The sequence below is a fragment of the Balaenoptera physalus genome (genome assembly GCF_965194825.1).
Source record: "Balaenoptera physalus genome assembly, chromosome: X".
In the NCBI taxonomy this organism is placed as follows: domain Eukaryota; kingdom Metazoa; phylum Chordata; class Mammalia; order Artiodactyla; family Balaenopteridae; genus Balaenoptera; species Balaenoptera physalus.
Genome location: NC_138903.1, coordinates 117,413,992 through 117,427,178, shown reverse-complemented (window position 1 = coordinate 117,427,178; position 13,187 = coordinate 117,413,992). Strand labels below are relative to the sequence as shown.

The 13,187-nt window shown below is 38.1% G+C and overlaps 1 protein-coding gene across 6 annotated transcripts in view; it reads left to right on the top strand.

Annotated features, from left to right (window-relative positions):
- Positions 1–13,187, top strand: part of PLAC1 (placenta enriched 1) — a 48,894-nt gene that overhangs the window by 14,778 nt on the left and 20,929 nt on the right. For 3 of the 6 annotated variants that reach the window (XM_082445459.1, XM_082445462.1, XM_082445461.1), the window contains exon 2: positions 800–871. The exons of 2 other annotated variants lie outside the window; for them this stretch is intronic. The gene's annotated coding sequence lies outside the window, so the exon portion shown is untranslated. Of the gene's footprint in view, positions 1–799; positions 872–2,169; positions 4,467–13,187 lie in introns of those variants that run through there. One more of the 6 variants, XM_082445464.1, reaches the window with a different exon arrangement.

Below are 13,187 nucleotides of genomic sequence, written 5' to 3'. Positions count from 1 at the left end.
ATACATAAAGTCATATAACCACCATCAAAATCAAGACATAGAACAATTCCGTCACCCCCCAAAACTTCCTTATGCTGCCCTTTGTAATCAACCCTGCCCTTCACTCCCAAACCCTAATAACCACTGATCTGTTTTATGTTCCTATACTTTTGCCTTTTTCAGAATGTTATAGAAATGGAACCAGAGAATATGTGATCTTTTGACACTGCTTCTTTCACTCAGTATAATTATTTTGAGATTCATGTCTCAGTAGTTCATTTTTTTTTTTATTGCTGAGTAGTATTCCATTGCTTGGATGTACCAGTTTACCCATTCACCAGTTGAAAGGCACTTGGGTTGTTTCCAGTTTGATAGTATTATTTTCAGTGAATTCCACTGGTTACCTTTTAATTTGAAATCATATACTTAAACCTCTATTTCTATTTCTCTAGATAGCATCCACTATATATTAACTAGGTCTTCGTTTTCAGAATAGTAAATGCTTTTGACTGGATTTCAAAACATGATACTTTCATTCATTTTGTCTCCGTTTTAAATGGATTGAGTTTGAGGGTGTAATTTTTCATGGGGGTGAGCGGGCTTGTTTAAATGCTACCCAGCAGCCCCATTCAGGGCTACTGCTATTCTAAATGGCTCCTGTAGCATGGGGGCTTTCTCTAGCTCCAGACGTGCTTGTTGCTGGGAAGATATACATGTACTTTCTGTTCTGACCGTTGCTAACTCAGGCAGTAATTTTGGGGAAAAAGACCTTTCTTCATGTGGATTTCAGCTTTTGTCTGTCATGCTTTTTCTGTTCCAGCTGCCTTTACCAGTGAGCACAAAGCCACATTTCAAAGGAGACTGACAAATTATCCCCAGCTGCCAGAAGGAGGTTAGCTTTCTGTGTGTTCTGTGTCCCCCTTCTCTGATAACTAACAGGTTAACTTTCTAAAGGGAACTGACAAAAGCAGAAATTGTCCTTTTACCCAAATGGGTTTTTGCTTTTTTAAAAGATGTGGGTTTGTAATATTCCTCTCCATTCTGACCCTAATTTACATCAGGAAATACAGTGTAAATGATTACAACTGAGCCCCTGTCATTTGCAAGATTCATATTAGTGCATTTCTTTTTTTTAAAGCATTTATGAGATCAAAATTATGTTTGAAAATTTTCTGGCACAGTGTCTTTCCTCAAAAAGTAGCCATTTAAAGGCTGAATGATATCAGCTCTGGCCACAGAGATTTATATATGGTTATATTTACTTGCATTTTTAACCATCTTTGTATGTGTGTTATCTACCTAGCACTTACACTGCATAACTCATAGCTAGCATAGTACCCTACACGTAGTAGGTGCTCAGTAAATGCCTTTTGAATGGAAATGGTCCAAAATAGTGTCATGTACACATGATGGTGAACTATTCTGTATTAATGCAGTGAGTCAGGCGTTCTCAAACACAACTGGGCATGCGAATTGGTACAACTTTCCCACAGGAAGATTTGGCAAAATGTGCCAAAGCCTTAACAATGTTCTTGTCCTTTCACCCAGTAATTCTCTAAGGACTTATCCTTAAAAAATAATAGAAATGCACAAAAGATATAAATACTAGGAAACTCATTGTAGCATCATTTAAAATAGAGAAAAAGTGAAATCAACTTAAAAGTCTATATTATAAAATCGTATGCAGTAACATTTAACACTATGAAATGCTATGTATTTATTTAAAATCATGTTTAAGAGAGTATTTAATAACATGGGGAAATGCTCACAACCTAAATTAAGTGGGGAAAGGGAGGATACAAATGAACATACAGTACGATCTCATGTGTGTGCGTGCAAAAGAAAGAAGACTGAAGGGAAATAAACACAAATAATAACAATGGTTCTCTCTAACGGTAGAATTATGAGTTATTTTTATATTCTAATTTTTGTAATTTCCAAATTCTCTACAATGAGTTTGTATTACTTTACAATTTGAAAAATATCTTTTTAATTTGAAAGAAAGAAATACTATCCTAGGGACTTCCCTGGTGGCACAGTGGTTAAGAATCCACCTGCCAATGCAGGGGACACGGGTTCGAGCCCTGGTCCGGGAAGATCCCACATGCCGCGGAGCAACTAAGCCTGTGCACCATAACTACTGAGCCCGCATGCCACAACTACTGAAGCCCACGTGCTAGAGCCCGTGCTCCGCAACAAGAGAAGCCACCGCAATGAGAAGCCCATGCACCGCAACAAAGAGTAGTCCCCCCTCGCCGCAACTAGAGAAAGCCTGTGCACAGCAACAAAGACCCAATGCAGCCAAAAATAAATTTTTAAAAAATTAAAAAAAAAAAAAGAACTACTATCCTAGTCACAAAATGTGGAACGATTTCTCAAACCAAAGTCAGCTCTTCAGATGCCACGTGGAAAGTCACGGCAGTGTTTAGTTTTCAGAAAGACAAAATGAAGCTACAAGTTTTTTCAGGTTTAAGTGTTAAGAGCCTCAGTTTGATATTGCAAGGCAAATGTGTTCATCCTTTTCTCTAGGCCTCGTTAGGTTTCATCCTTCTCTCTCCCCATCCCCACCCATTTTAAAACTGTCCAGATCTGTGGAAAAAATGTTGAGTAAACTGGAAATAAATAAAATCCAATGGCTTTAAGATACCACAAAGCCCTCCCTTCCTGTGTACTAATGGCTACCTGCCCACTGTACTCCCCAGAGTGGAGGGCTGGAGTCAGCCAAAATGGAGGCTTTTCTGATTCAAGCGTGAAAACTGCAAAACACAAAAAAACTTAGGAAGTCTGAAATGATTGAGACACAACATGTATAACCTTCCCTCCTTACATTCTGACCTTCACACAATATAAACTGGTGGGCTCTTCTGGGAAAAAAACTACTAAGTAAAAACTCAGTCATAGAAGGCAGCTACAGTAAGGACTATTCACATTTCAAAGAAATCTCAGAATCCTAGAACTTTACAGCTGGAAGGGAAGTATTCCAACAAGTATAGCGTTCCTTCCAAATCCCAGATACTCTGCCGGGTGCTGATCCAGTGTTACCTCATTAAAAACCATCTAGCAATGCACCCCATTTTACAGATGAAGAAATCAAAGCCCAGGGAGGGATTATGAATTGCCTTAGATCACATAGTTTGTTGACTGCAGAGCTGGAGCTAGGCTCCACATCTTCTGGAGACTCTCAGGTGAAAAGATGGGTTTTTCTAATATTACCTAGCCCCTCAGCTTCAGAGAGTCCAAGTACTTACCGTGCAATTGTGCTTGGATGTTTTGCTAACAGTTCAAGCTAATCAAGTCCAAAATCAAACACATAATCTTCCCCTTGGCTCCCAGTGACCCAGGATCTGAACCAAAGTCTGGCTTTTTGCTCTCTTTCACACCCCCTCCCCCACATAAACAATCTGTTAACAAGTCCTGTCAATTTTTCCTTTAAAAATACCTTCAAAAAGGTACAAACTTCCAGGTATAAAATAAATAAGTCATGGGGATGTGATGTACAGCATGGCGACCATAGTTAATAATGCTGTATTGTATATTTGCAAGTTGCTAAAAAGTAGATCTTAAAAATTCTCATCACAAGAAAGAAACATTTGTAACTATGTATGGTGACAGAAGTTAACTAGACTTATTGTGGTGATCATTTCACAATATATATGAATATCGAATCATTATGCTGTACACCTGAAATTAATATAATGTTATATGTCAATTATACCTCAATAAAAAATACCTCCAGATCCTACCCAACCTACAAGACAAAACCAACCTCTACCTCCTTAAGAAATCCCTTCTTGACTACTCCAGCCCACACTGCTGCCTCTCTTCTGACTTCATACAGCAATTCTAGTGTGCAGCACACAGTTAGTTTAGCACCTGTCATTCAGGGGCAATTAGCATTTGTTCAGCAGCATTCATCCTGGCAACAAATATGTATTGAGTGTCTACTATATGTCAGGTCCTAAGATGGAGAATTCATTTGTCTTGTCTCCTCACCTAGATATTAAACACCCTGAGAGTGGAGGCTACAGCCTTTGCCGTAGCCTCTTAAACACCCATTGCAGCTCTGGGCACATACTGAAGACTTGTTTGTTCAAGAGCAGAACAGATTTAAGGAATCTGTCACCAGCTCAGCAGCTGGAGAACTCTGGGGATGCTTTAATCTACAGTTCTGCCTCACTATCATACAGGCTACATGAGTATGATCCACTCACTCAATGAAGACAGCATATCAAACTGTGACTTTTTAACACCATACCTTCCGAGATAAGTGAAGAGATTTAACTAATACGAGATGTGGGGACCAAAAAGTCAAATGGTGTCTTCCACCTCCAGGAAGCTGGAGTAGATGTACTCTTCCTTATTTCTCTCACTAAGTACAGTTAAAAACCCTGGACGTTACATATAAAACAGATATAAGAAGACCAAGAAAGGTGGAGAGAAAAGGGTGGAGTGGCTAAGGACCTCAGCAAGCAAAGAATGACATGGTGGTGAGTTCCCTGGATTTTCTTTTTGCTTCATAGATTCCAGACTAGCTGCTGGAAACACCAGCAGTTCAGAAAACACCAAATGGGAGCAAACAAACAAAAAAGTCCTGCTCTCTCTAGCCAAAGAACCAGGAAAGGGGCAGCCTAGCAAGGTAGAACACTTTTAGACTAGTACTGTTCTACTGTAGCCAAACACCACAGGAAACACTGTGACTCCCACACCCACCCATGCCAACAAATGACGAATGGGGAGCCTTACCTTCTACCCCAATCTGGCAGTAACAAGGCAGCAACCCTCTTTCCCCTGCCAGAGCAGTGACAGAAAAAAACAAACAAACAAACAGCTAAAACAGAAGGTTTAAATAAGATCCAGAGTCTCATTACATGATACCCAAAATGAACAGTATTCAACTGAAAATCATTCATCATACCAAGACCCAGGAAAATCTTAAATTGAATGAAAAAAAGAATCAATAGATGCCCAAACCAGGATAACAGAGATGTTAGAATTATCTGACAAAGATTTTGAAGTAGCTGTCATAAAAATGCTTCAATGAGCAATTACAAACATGCTTCAAACAAAGGAAAAGAATAGAAAGTCTCAGCAAAGAAATATAACAGCTCAGCAAACAAATAAGAATATACAACTAAGAACTAAATGGAAATTTTAGAACTGAAAATCTCAGTGGATGAGCTCAACAGAGTAGAGGGGACAAATGAAAGGCTTAATGAACTTGAAGATATAACAACAGAAATTACACAGAGAGAAATACAAAAAATGAAAAGAGTCTCAGGGACCTGTGGGACTATAACAAAAGATATAACATTCATATCACTGAAGTCTCAGGAAAAGGGAAGAAAGAGAATGGGGCTGAAAAGCATTTGAAAAAATAATGGCTTAAAGTTTCCAAATTTGGGTAAAGATATAAACCTACATATTCAAAGAGCTGAAAGAACCCAAACAGGGTAGACCCAAAGAAATTCACACTAAGACCCATCATAGTCAAACTTCTGAAAACTAAAGACAAAGAAAAAAATCTTGAAAGCAGACAGAAGAGAGAAGATATTACTTACAGGGAAACAATGTTTTGAATAAGGAATTGGCACATTTTTTAAGCGCTAAAAGAAAAGAACTGCCAAACCAGAATCCTGTATCCCTCAAAAATATCCATCAGGAATGAAAGGGAAATCAAGAAGTTCTCAGATGAAGAAAAAGTAAGAGAATTTGTCACCATCACACTTATCCTAAAAGAATAGCTAGAAGAAGTTCTCCAGACAGAAAGGAAATAATAAAAGAAGAAATCTTGGAACATCAGGAAGAAAGAACACAATAAACAAAACCATTAATAAATCTAGTAGACTTTCCTTCCCCTCTTAACTCTTCAAAATTATGTTTGATGGCTGAAGCAAAAATTATAACACTATCTGATATGGTTCTAGATGTATGTAGAGGAAATATTTAAGATACTGTAATAATATTATAAACTGAGGAAGGTAAATGGACATAAATGGAGGCAAGGTTTCTACTTCACCTGAAATGGTAAAATAACACCATCACTGAGTATGATAAGTTATGTATATATATAAATATAATACCTAAAGGAACCACTAAAATCTGTACAAAGATATACACTCAAAACCATGACAAATATATCAAAATGATCTTCTGAAAAATATTCAAGTAACCCACAGGAAGGCAGGAAAAAGAAAGCTAAGGACTGAAAAGCAGAAAGCAAAAAATAAAATGGCAGACTTAGATCCTAATTTATTGAAAATTACATTAAATGTAAGTGGTCTAAGCACATCAATTACAAGACAAATATTGGTGGAGTGGATAAGAAAAATATGACCCAATTATATGCATTCTACAAGACACTCACTTCAAATATAATGATATAGGGAGGTTGAAAGTAAAAGGCTGTAAAGAGATATATCATGCAAACATTAATAAAAAGAAAGCGTGAGTGTCTATATTAATATCAGATAAGCTTCAGAGCAAAGAAAATTACCAGAGGCAGAGAGGGACATTATGATATATGATAGTAACATAATGATAAAAGGGTCAATCCACCAAAAAGACATAGCAATCCTAAATGTGTATGGGCCAAACAACTGAGCTGTTTTTGAAGCAAAACATGTGAAGCAGAAACTAATAGAACTGAAGGGAGAAATAGACAAATCCACAAGTATAGTTGGAGATTTCAATACCCTTCCTTCAACAATTGATAGAACCCAGCAAAGATATAGAAGAACTCAACATCACCATCAACCAACAGGATCTATTCAACATTTACAGAAGACTCCGCCCAACACCAGCAGAATACAAATTCTTTTCAAGCACCCAAGGCACATATGCCAAGATAGACCGTATTCTGAGCCATAAAACAAACCTCAACAAAGTTAGAAGAATTAAAACCATACACAGTGTGTTCTCTAGCCATAATGGAATCAAATTAGAAATCCATAACAGAAAGATAACAGGAAATTTTCCAAACACTTGGAAACTAAACAACATACTTCTAAATAATCCATACATCAAAGACGAACTCTCAAGAGAAATTAAAAAATACATTGAGCTAAATTGAAAATTAAAATACAACATTTAAAAATTTGTGAGACACAGCAAAAGCCATGCTGAGGGGGAAATTTATCACACTAAGTTACATACATTAGAAAAGAGGAAATGTCTTGAATCAGTCATCTCAGCTCCCACATAAAGAACCTAGAAAAAGAAGAGCAGAATAAACACAAAGCAAGCAGAAGGAAGGAAATCATAACGAGCAGAAATCAATGAAATTGAAAAGAGGAAAACAATAAAGAAAATCAATGAAACAAAAGCTGTTCTTTTGTAAAGATCCATAGACTTGACAGATCTCTAGCAAGACAGACAAAAGAAAAAGGGAGGAAGCAAATTACCAATATCAGGAACAAAACAGGAGATATCACTACAGATCCTGCAGATATCAAAAGGATAATAAGGGAATACCATGAACAACTCTAAACACATAAATTTAAAAATTTAGATGAAATGGACCAATTCCTTGAAAAACACAAACTACCACAACTCACCCAATATAAATGGAGTTCACAGCCCTATAACCATTAAGGAAATTAACTCCATAATTTTAAAACTCCCAAAAAAGAAATCTCTAGTTCCAGATGGTTTTACTGGATAATTTTACCAAATACTTAAAGAAAAAGTAACACCAATTCTACATAATCCCTTCCAGAAAATGGAAGTAGCAGGAACATTTCCCCATTCATTTTATGAAGCTCGTATTACCCTGATACCAAAGCCAGATAGAGACAGTACAAGAAAACTACAGACCAATATTCCTCATAAATATAGATGCAAAAGTCCTTAATGAAATATTAGCAAGTAGAATTCAATATAAAAGAATTATACACCATGACCAAGTGGGGTTCATTCCAAGTATACAAGTCTGGTTCAGTATTAAAAACCAACCAATGTAACCCACCATATTAACAGGCTGAAGGAAAAAAATCACATTAGCATATCAATTGATACAGAAAAGGTATTTGACAAAATTCAACATCCATTCATGACAAAATCTCTCAGCAAGCAAGGAATAGAAGGAAACTTCCTTAACTTGCTAAAGGGTATCTACCAAAAAACTCTACAACTAATATTATATTTAAGGGTGAAAAACTGAATGCTTTCACCCTGAGATCAGGTAGAAGGCAAGGATGTCCATTTCCACCATTCTTATTCATCATAGTGCTAGAAGTTCCAGTCAGTAGAATAAAGACAGAAAAGAAAAAACATATAGATTAGAAAGGAAGAAATGAAACTTTTTCTATTTGCAGATGGCATGATGATCTAGATAGATAATCCCAAGGAATCTATGTTTATTTTTTTAATTCATTTTATTCAAGTATAGTTGATTTACAATGCTGTGTTAATTTCTGCTGTACAGCAAAGTGATTCAGTTATACATATATATACATTATTTTTCATATTCTTTTCCACTTATCACAGGATACTGAATATAGTTCCCTGTGCTATACAGTAGGACCTTGTTGTTTATTCATTCTCTATATAATAGTTTGCATCTGCTAATCCCAAACTCCCAATCCATCCCTCCCCCTCCCTCCTTCCCCTTGGCAACCACAAGTCTGTTCTCTATGTCTGTGAGTCTGTTTTGTAGATAAGTTCCTTTGTGTCATATTTTAGGAATCTATTTTTTAAACTCTTAAAACTAATAAGTGAGTTCAGCAAGGTCACAGAATAAGCATAAAAAATCTATTGTATTTCTATATACTAACAATGAATACATGGACACCAAAATCAAAATTACAATACCATTTATAATTGCTCAAAAAAAAGACTTAGATGTATATCTAACAAAATATGCATAAAACTTGTATGCTGAAAACTACAAAATGCTAATGAAAGAAATCAAAGAAGAGGGGAATTCCCTGGCAGTCCAGTGGTTAGGACTCCATGCTTTCACTGCCAAGGGCCCGGGTTCGATCCCTAGTCAGGGAACTAAGATCCCACAAGCTGCACAGCATGGCCAAAAAAAATTTTTTTTTAAAGAAAAAAGTCAAAGAAGATCTAAATAAATGGAAAGACATACCATGTTCCTGGTTATGAAGACACAACATAGTAAGGATGTCAATACTCTTTAAATTGTTATACAGGTTGATAGTTCCTAATCAAAGTCCCAGCAAGACTTTTGTAGAATTTTATCTAAACTTTATACACAAAGTCAAAGGAACTAGAATAGCTAAAACAGTTTTGAAAAATAATAAAGTGGGAGGAATCAGTTGGCCTTACTATGTATCTACACTAATCAAGACTGTGGGAAAAGAAAAAAAAAGAAAGAAAGAAAAAAATAAAAGGACTTCCCTGGTGGTCCAGTGGTTAAGACTCTGTGCTTCCAGTGCAGGGGGCACGGGTTTGATCCCTGGTCAGGGAAGTTCTGCATGCCACGCGGTGCGGCCAAAAAAGAAAAAAAAAAGACTGTGGTATTGGCAGAAGGATAGGCAGATAGACCAATAGAACTGAATAGAATCCAGAATACACTCACATAAATATACTCAACTGATTTTTGTAAAGTATAAGTGCAATTCAATGAAGGAAAGATGGCCTTTTCAACAAATGGTGCCGGAGAAATTGGACATCCATAGGCAAAAAAAGAACCTTGTATTAGAATTCTTCAAAGAAACATAACCAATAGAGTGTGTGTGTGTAGAGAGACAGTGTGTATATAGAAAGAATGTGTGTGTATATATATATGTATATATATGTGTGTGTGTGTGTGTGTGTGTGTGTATGTATACATATATCCAATTTCTCCAGCACCATTTATTGAAAAGGCTATCTACCTTTCCTTCTTTGAATTCCATTTGTATTTTAAATATATACAGAGAGAAAGAGAGATGTTTATTTTAAGAAATTGGCTCATGTGATTGTGGATGCTGGCAAGTCCAAATCTACAAGTCAGGCCAGCAGGCTGGAGACCAAGGGAAGGGTTGATATTGCAACTCTAATCTGAAGGTAGTCTTCTAGAAAACTCCCTCTTCCTTGGAGGAGGTTAATCTTTCTCTTAAGGCCTTCAACTGATTGCATGAGGCCCACCTACATTATGGAGGGTAATCTGCCTTAAAGTCTACTGAATTAAATGTTAATCTTCTCTAAAAATAAAAAATACCTTCACAGCAACATTCAGCTGTGTTTCATCAAATATCTGGGCACCATGGCCTAGCCAAGTTGACACATAAAATTAATCATCACAAACCTCATCCGAAGTCTCATAAACTATACAAAAATTAAGTCAGAATGGATCATGGGGCTTCCCTGGTGGCGCAGTGGTTGAGAATCTGCCTGCCGATGCAAGGGACACGGGTTCGAGCCCTGGTCTGGGAAGATCCCACATGCCGCGGAGCAACTGGGCCCGTGAGCCATGACTACTGAGCCTGCGCGTCTGGAGCCTGTGCTCCGCAACAAGAGAGGCCGCGACGGTGAGAGGCCCGCGCACCACGGTGAAGAGTGGCCCCCACTCGCCGCAACTGGAGAAAGCCCTCACACAGAAACGAAGACCCAACACAGCCAAAAATAAACATAATAAATAAATAATAAATTAAAAAAAATTTTTAAAAAATGGATCATGGACTTAAAACTATAAAAATTTTAAAAATAGGAGAAAATCTTCAGGACCTAGGACTAGGGAAAAAGTTCTTAGGCTTGACACCAAAAGCACAATACAGAAAAGGAAAAATCGATAAATTGAACCTGATCAAAATTTTAAACTTTTGCTCTATGAAAGGCGCTGTTAAGAGGATGAAAAGACAACCTACAAAGTGGGAGAAAATATTTGCAAACCACACATCTGCCAAACGACTCACATCTAGGATATATGAAGAACTTTTTTAAAACAGTTAAGAAAACAGACAATCCAATCAGAAAATGGGTAAAGGACATAAAGATACATTTCACCAAGGAGGAAATACAGATGGTAAATACACAAAAGGATGTTCACCATCATTAACCATTAGGGAAATGCAAACTTAGACCACAATGAGATGTTACTACACACCTATTAGAACAGTTGAAATAAAAAATAGTGACAATACCGAACGCTGGCGAGAATGTGGAAAAACCAGAACTCACAGACATTGCGGGTGGGAATATGAAATGCTGCGGCCACTCTGGAAAACAGTTTGGCAGTTTCTTATAAAACTAAACATGCAATTACCGTAGGACCCAGCAATCACTCCTGGGTATTTATCCCAGAGAAATGAAAACTGATGTCCCCTACAAAGTACATGAATGTACTTTGTACATGAATGTATTTTGTACATGAATGTTTATAGCAGCTTTACTTGCAATAGCCCCAAATCGAAAACAACCAAAACGTCCCTCTATAGGTGAATAGTGAAACAAACTGTGGGTATGATGAAAAGGAAGGGACAACAGCTTGGATGGACCTCAAGGGTATTATCCTGAGTGGCAAAAATTGTTTGCACCAAGATCTCCACCCCTCTCTCCCCAGTCCCCCTACCCCACCACCCCTAATTGCAAACATTCTAGGTTCAGTTCCCTAGGATTCGAAAGACAAATTGACAAAAAGCACCACAGGTGATTTCAATTTTGTGGCAGTGTATGAGGAGTGGCAGTCTCTAAAGCAATGTTTCTTAAATATTATCGTTACTATCCCACATCTACAAGACACACACGCTTGAGCACACACACACATATTCCAGATGTCGGGCTTTTCATGCTATGGGATTCCGGCCTCTATTGACTCATTTTCAAAGATGAAAGATAGAGACCCACCTGAGCTGTACTCAGATGAGGGGAGAAGGTGATGGCTGGTGGCAGCGTAGGGGAAAGAGTAGCAGGGAAGAGAGGAAGATAAACCTGATAAGAGTTGCAGGGAGAGGCTTGTGCTGACCTGTGCTGCAGTTCTGTAGCTTTGGTCTTGGCCATTCTGTTGACATGTGCTCACTATCTCCCCATCTGCAGCCCCAGTTCAGAGTCTGAGAACTAGTGTGGAAATGGACCTTCTTCAGGGAGGCCTTAAGCCAGACCCCAAGACTAGGTTAGATCCTTGTGTTATACACTCTCACAGCACTTGAATCTGACCTTGGTATCGTTTTTATCACAATTTTAGCTACACGTTTTTGAGATTAACTATTGAATGTTAAATAATGATGCATGAGTTTATCTATTTAACATGTCTCCCACTTGGGACTGTAAACTCTATGAAGGTAGGAACCCTGTCTTAGTTCACTTTCGTATATTGCCAAGCATCTAACACACTGCTGGTCCAAAGAAGGTGCTCGGTAGATATTTGTTGGATGAATGGAAGGGGGAAGGTAGCAAGATCCTGACTGAATTAAACATAGTTACTGAAAATCATATTGAGGAAAATAAATTTTGATTTATATTTATTTTCTCTATTATGAAAATAGGAAAAACATTACTTATCCCACTTATCACATTGGATAAGACTGAATGGATATGGAGATACTCTGGGATAAAGAGCACTTGTTCAAGTCCATTGGCTAATGGTAATAAAGCACTGGCTTCCTACCCATTGAGTTTGGGGGGCCCATTGTACATTCTTTTCATGGAATCCAGGCCCTGTATGTGCTATGTATGAAAATGTGTCCATCTCTAGGGGGTTTCTTTCCACTCACCAAGGATCCCTCCAAATCACCCAGTAGAGCCCAGGGGTTGATGGAACCATGTGCTAGGTTAGAGTGCCTGCCCAGGCTAAATAAGGACAGGCAGGGATCAAAAATTATGATTTCTATTACCTTTATTTATTTCCCCCACAGGAATAACTGAGTTGAGTTGAGCGAGCACAAAAGATTTGAGAAAAGAGTCTCCTTTAGACTTTGACCTTAGAGCCCAAATACTGTTTCCCATGCTTCTCCATGTTTTCCATTCCCTGTCACTCACATGGGACCCCCCTCCCCACCAGTCAGCAAGGAAGCCAGATTTTTCCAGTGGGAGGAATTGGAAGGGGGTGCAGATGTTCCATGTCAGTACATTTCAGGGACAAGTCCAACCTGTTTAGCCTTTAACACATAAGCTTGCCTTTTCTTCTCAATATACCATGATCCAGCCCCAGGCCACCCAGGCTCCCACCAACCCCCAGCCCCTTAGGGGAAACAAGGTCCTTGCTGGCTGAGTTCCACATGCAATTCCCAAGTTACAATGAATACTGCGCTCCTCATGGCCACTTGACA